This window comes from Urocampus carinirostris, chromosome 20 (assembly GCF_059441175.1).
Source record: "Urocampus carinirostris isolate Australia breed hairy pipefish chromosome 20, RoL_Ucar_1.0, whole genome shotgun sequence".
Lineage (NCBI taxonomy): Eukaryota > Metazoa > Chordata > Actinopteri > Syngnathiformes > Syngnathidae > Urocampus > Urocampus carinirostris.
Window position 1 is genome coordinate 28,473,398 of NC_142368.1, and position 9,047 is coordinate 28,482,444.

At 37.7% G+C, this 9,047-nt stretch overlaps 1 pseudogene; it reads left to right on the top strand.

The window, feature by feature from the left end:
- Positions 1-306: 306 nt before the first annotated feature.
- LOC148346805 (U2 spliceosomal RNA) lies at positions 307-460 on the top strand (annotated as a pseudogene).
- The last annotated feature ends 8,587 nt before the right edge of the window (positions 461-9,047 follow it).

Below are 9,047 nucleotides of genomic sequence, written 5' to 3' on the forward strand. Positions count from 1 at the left end.
GTAAAGGAGGCGGATCCTTTTTATCATTTACAGGCTTGCATAGGCTAAAGGGACAAAACAAAGCCTGCAATTGGCCGAAAAACATGAATGTGAATAGCATGTTGGGTAGAACTACGGCATAGAGAAAACAGTATTTTACTATTCTGTACTGTTTTTGTAAATATTTTACTCTCCTGGATTTACTACACTCACGGATATAAGAGGACTATGGTTGCACATTATTATTGAACACAACGACTTCGGTGAGCTACTCCGGCTATACATTTTCCCAGTATCTTGTTTCAGACTGATCTCGATGTTTCTGTGATATCTATTTTTAAATTAAACTCAATGCTGATTGTGGTACCAAAATTGTGTACTCTCGTTGATTTTTGCAACTCGGAGATGGCATAGGAGCCTGCTCTGTCCACTCCACGCAACGGCCCGGTATTGCAGTACCTCCGGGAACGGTGCATTCGCAATGATCGCGGCAAGGCCTTAGGGCTAGGACCTTAGCTTGGCCTTTTGGCTGAGAGTAAGTGTCCCGGCTCCTAGGCTTTGTAGCGTATTATGAACTGACCGATAACGGATAATGGATAATGATTTATGAACAAGCTAAATAACCCTTAAAACCCCCCCCCCCCCCCCCCCCCCTCAATTCCGAGTGTTTATTGTCATATGCACAATAAAGTTGCGAGCAAAAAAGAAAATAGAAACTAAGGAATGGTTGGCATTTCTTGAATCCCAAGACATTAATCTTCCGAATGATATTTGGAACAATGCATTTGAGTGACATCGTACAGACACTGTTTCCGTACATGTCTGAGACACGTATTTGCTTCTTTGCAAGCTTTCGGAATGTTAAGGGGGAAAGAAGTTTGACTGAACTATCTGACTGTTTGTCGACGTTCCCATTGTAGCGCCTTATAATCCGGTGCGCCTTTTGTATGAAAAATATAGGACCAAAAACTATTTTTTGGGGGTGCGCCCTATAACCCGGTGCGCCTTATAGTGCTGAAAATACGGTATTTCATTTTCTCTTGAAAAAGGTGTCGGCAACCCAGGCGGAGACGTTGTGTAAGTTGTACGCCCGACGTAAAAGATGCACGCCCCGGGTGTCCGGGCAGACGTTGTTTCAGACAGTGGCAATAGTTATGCTTAAACTGCAAATACTGTACGTACTTTGTGTTCCACGTTTTTCTGCTACGCCTTGTCCAGTTGGACCTTGATGAGCCGTCTTGCGTCGAGCTTTATGCTGATCCTTTTGCCTACGATCTCGCTGGGGAACACCAAGTCCTCCGGTAAGGCATCGTGGACCGCTGTCAGCGTGAGGCTGGACAAGACAATTTTAATGAGAAATTGCATAGAAAATACTTTCAAAATGGGTACTTTAATCCCAATTCATAGGAATTTATTTTAGCAACGGATTAAAAAAAAAGTTTCCTGTTGAGAACTCGAAATGGCCCACCCAAAATATGAGTACAGAGACCCCTCGCTACTGCGTGCCTCAGTTATCGCAGGTTCACTGCTTTGCGGAGCGTGAATGGAATGGTCTTTGTTTTCTTTGACAAATGTATCATTAACAGAGCATTGTGGTCGAGGAGAGCACACAGCAAATGCGATTACGGGGCAGACTTTGTGTGTTTATTGGGTGGGCGTGACCAAAAGACTGGTCTATGCCATCAGTAAAAATGCCAGAATGGGCGGGCGCACAATTCAATGCCTCCGAATTAGGACTGCACGATTTGAGAAAAGCCAGATTGTGATTTCTCAGACCAGTATTGCAATCTTCAATTTTAAAAGGTGGACTTTCTGTGCTAGTTTTGTAATTTCCCCCCAAGTATTTAACACTCGGATGCATGACCTACCCGTAAATACAGTCTTCCATGAGTGAAGTCAGAATTCATGGCAAAAAAAAAATAAATACTAGAGGCATCGTGTTATAAACACATTTTATGAGGAATACCTGGAATGTCAAATTAGTGGCTGAGCCATCTGTGGTTGGCAATAATCTGTGGTCTGTGCAGCCCTTTTGATACTCTTTGTGATCAAAGGCTATACAAATAAACATGACATGACACAAATACAGTACTCTCGGTATAGGACACTCAAATAACTACAGTACTCCTGCCTGCGCAACCTTTCACTGAGTTTAGTTCAAATTCACTACCCCAAACACCCAACTCCCTCTGAAAAATCTCACAATATCTTCCTCGCCACATAAAAACATGTTCTTCTCAGCTCTATACAATTCACTTAGGTAGCCGTCTGATTGTGATTTTCTCCTTAGGGTGAGACATTTTCATGCCTAAAACTTGTACTCATACAACCACCATTACAAATGCAACATAGTGGCATTGTATTCCTTACTATGTCGTTTGTGCTCATCCTTTCCTCATTTTAAAGTCTGTGTGCATGTGTATAATGTAACTCAGATTAATGAGTGAAAATTACTCAAAGGTTTCTTGGTAGGATTATTTAGGAAAACGTGTCCTGTCCGGTTCCATGAGCATAGACATCCTTTGATACAGAGCATAAGGAAAAAAAAACTTACCTGACTTGACCTTTTGCCAACAAAAACTTCAAAGGAAAAATAAAAGGACAAACAAAAAAATAGTCAGTGAGCAAGATGCTACGCTAAAGGGTTAGCAAACAGCTAGAGTGAAGAAGCCTAAAGCTAGAGGCAAATTAGCGAAAATAATAATAGGCAACAAAAATGCGGATAGTGCTAAATGATAAAAGCACAATTGCGAAATTTTCGGCAAAATCTTAAACAGTCACATTTGAACACATGTACGGCCTGATTGCGGACTCCCATCCCAACTAGCATTCACCCAAGCTTCTTTACCACGAGTTGTTTGGCTGTTTAGAACAGCGATTCGACACCAAGAAACACAATATCTAAGCCTTCAAACACCTCTAACTATTTACAGTACCCAAATGGTTACCTTAAAGCGTGTATGAATTTATTTTAGAGCAATTAGAGCGTTGAGTCACGACTTACCTCAGTCAACGACGGCCAAGGAATAGACCAGACTATAACGAGCGTTCAATAAGATGAAAGGAAAGAAGGTAGGTTATAACGAGAGATATGTTTGTCTCTCGTGAGACTTTTGCGTGACGCGTTTCCACTAACGGAAATGAGACTATTTATTTTCTTTTTTTTTTGCATGACTACAATAATGTAATAAAGGGGGCGGTAGACCGAAAGGGCCCGCAAACCCTAGTTAAAGGGTCACTAAATGTGAGAGGATGTGGAAGTAAAGCGACTGAGTGGAAGAAAGAGGAGATCAGAAGAATGATGACTAAAAGGAAGGTTGATGTGTTGGCCTTGAGTGAAACAAAGATGAAAGAAAAGGGTGAATTACAGCTTGGAGGTATGTATGGTAGAAAGTCTGGAGTTACTGTTGGAGAAATATAGGTTCGAGAATGAATTCTTTCTCCTCGTATGCGTTCAGAGAAATGCAGGAATGCAGATTACGTAAGAGGGAGTTTCTTGCTTTATTTGCATCTTCAGCGTTACAAGAAAACTCAGAGAATCTTAGACATAACAGAGCTTTTATAGCTTCAAAGGAGTAAAACTGAAAGGGGGGTTCAGCCCCGCAAGAGGGCTTACGTAACTTCTTCTGAAATGTTTTCGCCTCAGGTTTCTCAGAAAGTATTGGCAGGTCAAACTGTACTTAGTTCGTCTGCCAAGACTTTTCCCGAAAGTCTGATGTCAGCACATCTTTTTTCCACAACATTACGGGTGGACATGCTAGAGAAGGAGTGGCTGTGCTTGTGAGAGAGAAAGCAAAGGAAAAACTGGTGGAGTGGAAAGAGATATCTTCCAGATTGATGCGGGTGAGGTTAAAGTGGGGTGTAGAAATATGGATATTTATAAGTGCATATGGACCTGGTTCAGAAAGAACTGCTGAGGAGAGAGAGGAGTTCTGGAAGGATTTGTCCAACTGTGTCGGCAAGTGCGAAAAGAAAGGTGGAAAGTTGTAGTACTAGGTGACCTGAATGCTAGAGTGGGTGATGGAACGGTTGAAAATGTGATTGGTAGATATTGAGTACCAGGAGGAAATGAGAGTGAGAAGAAATTGATTGAGTTATGTGTGGAAAATTAGTTGGTGATTGCAAATACATTGTTCGAAAAGAGGGACGTGAATAAGTATACCTTTGTCCGAGTGGATGGTAGTGAGATGGTGGATAGAGCACTGATGGATTATGTAGTTGTTAGCAAAGGGATGTTGAGTAGATTGTTTCTGCCTTAGACAAGGTGCCCAATCGTGGCTGAGATCCGTTATCCCGATTGCATATTTCTGTGAGTGGGGAGCGCAGAGTACACATTTTGGACTACAGAATTCGCACGTGAACGCACCGCGCCGCACCGTGAGTGAAGCTAGCGTAGCAGCTAATGTGCGATGGCCACTCGAATGCCACGATTTTGGCGTCTGTGGGTTTCGAAAAGGTAATAAAGCACGGAGTTGACGTTGCCGTTGACTCGGCGGATTTCTTTCGAAAACCAGTGCAGGAAGGTGGCCGATTCGTCCTGCTTTCCGAGATCGGCTATCGGACATCAAACCTCGGACCTATGCCAAGGCTGTGGCAAATAAAAATATTGCAAAGGATGCTGATGAAGCTTCTGCTGAGCAACAGGTCATTGCTTTTATGGGCAAAAAAAGGATATCCATCAATCCTGAGGACATAGAAGCATGCCATCAATTAACAAGATGTGAGAACCGACCTAAAGCAACTATCGTGAGATTTGTCAACAGGAAATGAAAACATGAAATCCTTAAGCAAGGAAAAAAACTAAAAGGGACAAATGTTTATTTAAATGAACACTTAAGCAAACAAAACTCTGACATTGCAAGACAGGCTCGATATTTGAGGAAAACAAACAAGATACAAGGAACTTGGACTTCAAACTGTAGAGTATACATAAAGTTAAACGGCACTCCAGAAGAAGCAAAAATACTTTGGGTCCGAGAAATGCAGGAGCTGGACAGTTTTGCCTGAAGTGTAACAATGGCATCCTGGACTGATAATATGGACACCTTTATTAAAGATCACAATAAAAAAATCCATCATAATATATTAGGCCATGATCTACCGGAACTGAGCACTGACTCCAATAATTCAAGATTAGATGACTTCGATCCTGACCACAAATTTCTATTAGCTAGCTCAGACAATTGGAAATATTATACTGGAAATGAATATAATACTTTTGTTAAATCTGAAGGCAAATTCTCAATAATACACTTTAACAGTACAAGCATGTACACACATTTTGATGACATCACTGAATGCTTACAGCAATTTAAGAACCCGTTTAGTGTGATTGAGGTTTCTGAAACGTGGTTCAGTGAGGAAAGGGGTGTTAATTTTGAATTAAACAACTATAATTTGAACTATGTAAATAGAACAAACAAAATAGGCGGAGGAGTAGCTATATATGTGCACAAAAGATTCAAATAGAAAATAATACAAAAAAATGTCATTTGTCATTGACGATTTACTTGAATGTATTACAATAGTAATTATAAATGAAAAAAGAAAAAATATTATTGTCAGTTGTGTATATAGATCACCTGGCTCAAATCTGGAAACCTTCACAAACTGGGCTGAAAAAACATATTCAGCAATAGGCGCCAAAACACTATTCATTCATGGAGATTTCAACATCGATCTAATGAATCCAAACAAACATAAAAACATTGATGACTATATCAATATGATGTACAGTATGAGTTTGTACCCAACTATATTAAGGCCTAGTAGATTCACTTCACACAGTGCAACACTCATTGACAATATATTTACAAATAATATGGAATTTACAAACGCCAGCGGATTACTGGTTTGTGATATTTCTGATCACCTGCCAGTATTTGCAGTGTATGATGAAAAGGTTACTAGACAAGAATCAACTATTGATTATGTTTACAAACGAGTTAGAACTGAAGAGACTATTATATCACTCTATGATGACTTAGTTAAACAAAACTGGAATGCTATATATGGTACAGATGATGTGTATCGTGCGTTTGACATATTTTTGGAAACATTCACCAACAAGTATAACAAAAATTGCCTAATGAGACAAACTAATATTAAGAATAAATCTGTAAACTATCAATGGATAACTAAGGGTTTATATAATGCTTGTAAGAAAAAAACACCTTTTATAGAAAATTTATTAAACTAAGAACTGAGGAAGTCGAATCCCGATATAAAACGTATAAAAACAAATTGACAGGAGCAAGCAAAGAATTATACTATACCAATTTATTACATCATAACAAAAGTAATATCAAAGGTATTTGGGATATATTAAATAGTATAATAAAAGGAAAGGATGTAAGTAATGCATATCCAAACTATTTTATTGATAAGAACAGTGAAAATTATAATTTAAATCAAGTTGTGGAGAATTTCAATAGTTATTTTGTAAATGTTGGACCAGAGCTCGCTGCAAATATCCCAGAGTGCAGTGGTAAACAATTTGAGTCACTGATAAAAATGAACTCCAAGACCATGTTTTTATCTGGGGTTACTGAATCAGAAATCTTAGACGTGGTTAACAACTGTAAAAACAAAACGTCTATGGATTGTTTTGACATCGATATGGTACTAGTTAAGCAAATTATAAATAGCATTGTGAAACCATTGACCTACATCTGTAATCTATCATTTCTAACAGGCAAATTTCCAAATCAAATGAAAATAGCAAAAGTTATACCAATATACAAAAATGGAAACAAGCACGTTTTTACAAACTATAGACCGGTATCTCTGCTTCCTCAGTTCTCTAAAATATTAGAAAAACTTTACAATAATAGACTCGAACAATTTGTAGATAAACATAAATTGATTAATGAAAGTCAATATGGTTTTAGAGCAAACAGATCAGCAACAATGGCAATTATTGATGCAGTAGGAGAAAAGAAGAGATACGCAGTCGGGGTATTTATTGACTTAAAAAAAGCATTTGATACCATTAATCATAATATACTATTAAAAAAACTGGAAAGATATGGCATCAGGGGAGTGGCTTTGCAGTGGATTCAAAGTTATTTGACTGGGAGGAAGCAATATGTAAAAATGGGAGAGTTTTCATCTAAATATTTGGACATCTGTTGTGGAGTACCACAGGGTTCTATCCTGGGACCAAAGTTATTTAATTGATATATTAACGATATTTTTAATGTTTCAAAACTATTGAAAATAGTAATGTTTGCAGACGACACTAACATTTTCTATTCAAATGATAACTATATTGATTTGGTAACCTGTATTAATCGTGAACTAATTAACCTAAAAGTATGGATGGATATAAATAAATTATCTTTAAATTTAAATAAAACCAAAGTAATATTCTTTGGTAATCGTAAGGCAAATCAAGATTTAGAAGTAAAAATGGATGGTGTTGCAATAGACATTGTATCAGAAATTAAGTTTTAGGGGTCATTATAGACAATAAATTAAGTTGGAAAACACATCAGACACATACAAACTAAGGTATCTAAAAGCATTTCATTTATTAATAAAGCCAAATTTATTTTAAATGATATTGCATTGTATTTATTTTATTGTTCTCTCGTTCTGCCATATTTAACATATTGTGCAGAAGTCTGGGGCAATAATTACAAAAGTTCACTACAGCCCCTTTTTATCCTTCAAAATTGTGCAATAAGAACCATACACAGGGTAGGATATCGGGATCATACCGATATTTTATTCATGCAGTCCAAATTATTAAAATTGGATGATTTAATAAAATGTTTCACTTCACAACTGTTATTTAACGTCAACAAAAACATAGTGCCAGAAAACATACAAATATTATTCACTCGGAAAGAGGGAAATTATAACTTGAGGGGCTGTAGTGAATTCAAAATCCCAAAGGTGAGAACAACCAGGAAAAGTATGTGTGTGTCTGTGTGTGGATTCAAACTTTGGAATAGTTTACAGGATGAGATCAAACAATGTCCAACTATCCATGTGTTCAAATTTAGATACAAAAAAGCATTACTGGCGAAATACAGGGATGAAGAGAATGGGATATGAGGGAGATTGGAAATACTGCGTTTAAAACTATGGTTAACTTGTTGTTATTGTTGCTATTATTTTATCAGAACTGTTATTATAAATATTATGTTTGATTTTATTGTTGTTATTATCATTGGTGCCGCAGTGACATTTGGTGACAAGGCGCATTATGACGTTGAGGGATGGGTATTGCGAAGATTAGTGTATAAAATATGTGATTATAGTAATTATTATAATTATTGTTATCTGGCCTATGTAATAAGTATATCCACGGTATTTTGTTATACTAGACATAATAGGAAAGGAGGATTTGTAAAATGTATTTAATAGGGAAGATAAAGGGGTAGGAAAAATAAGCATCTGCTTCTGACTACCCCTTTTCGAACATGTTAAGTGACATTATTTTGTTGTTGACTCATTGTTTTTGTCCTGTTTTTATTTTAATGTTCGAATTTTTTTTTAAAAGGTTTTCATTCATTGTTGGATGTGCATGTTTACAGAGGTGAAATGAGTGGTATGTCTGATCATTTTTATGTGTAAGGAAAACTGAGAATAAATGGATCGTGGAGAGCTTTTTATAAGAAGAGTGTGAGGGAAGAGGTGAAAATGTCAGAGTTGAATAAGGCAGAAAAGGAAAGAGAGTTTAAAGAGAGGATCGGAGAAGAGTATGAACGGTTAATAGAAGAGAAGAGGAGAGAGTGGAAATGGAATGGAAGTGGTTTAAAGAGGCAGTGTTGAGGAGTGCGAAAGAAGTGTGTGGAATGAGAATAGTTGGTCGAGGTATTAGGAAAGGAAGAGAATGGTGGAATGATGAGGTCTCAGAGGCTGTGACAGAGAAGAGACGTGCCTTTGAGGAGTGGCTGCAAGATAAGCGGGGTGATGCGTATGAAAGGTATGAAGTGAAGAAAGGGTTGGTAAAAGTAGTCGTGGAAGCAGCGAAAAGGGAAGCAAATGATGAATGGTGTCGAAAGATAGGAGTGAACTTTGAGGAAAGGAGAAAAGTGTTCTGGAAAGAAGTGAAAAGA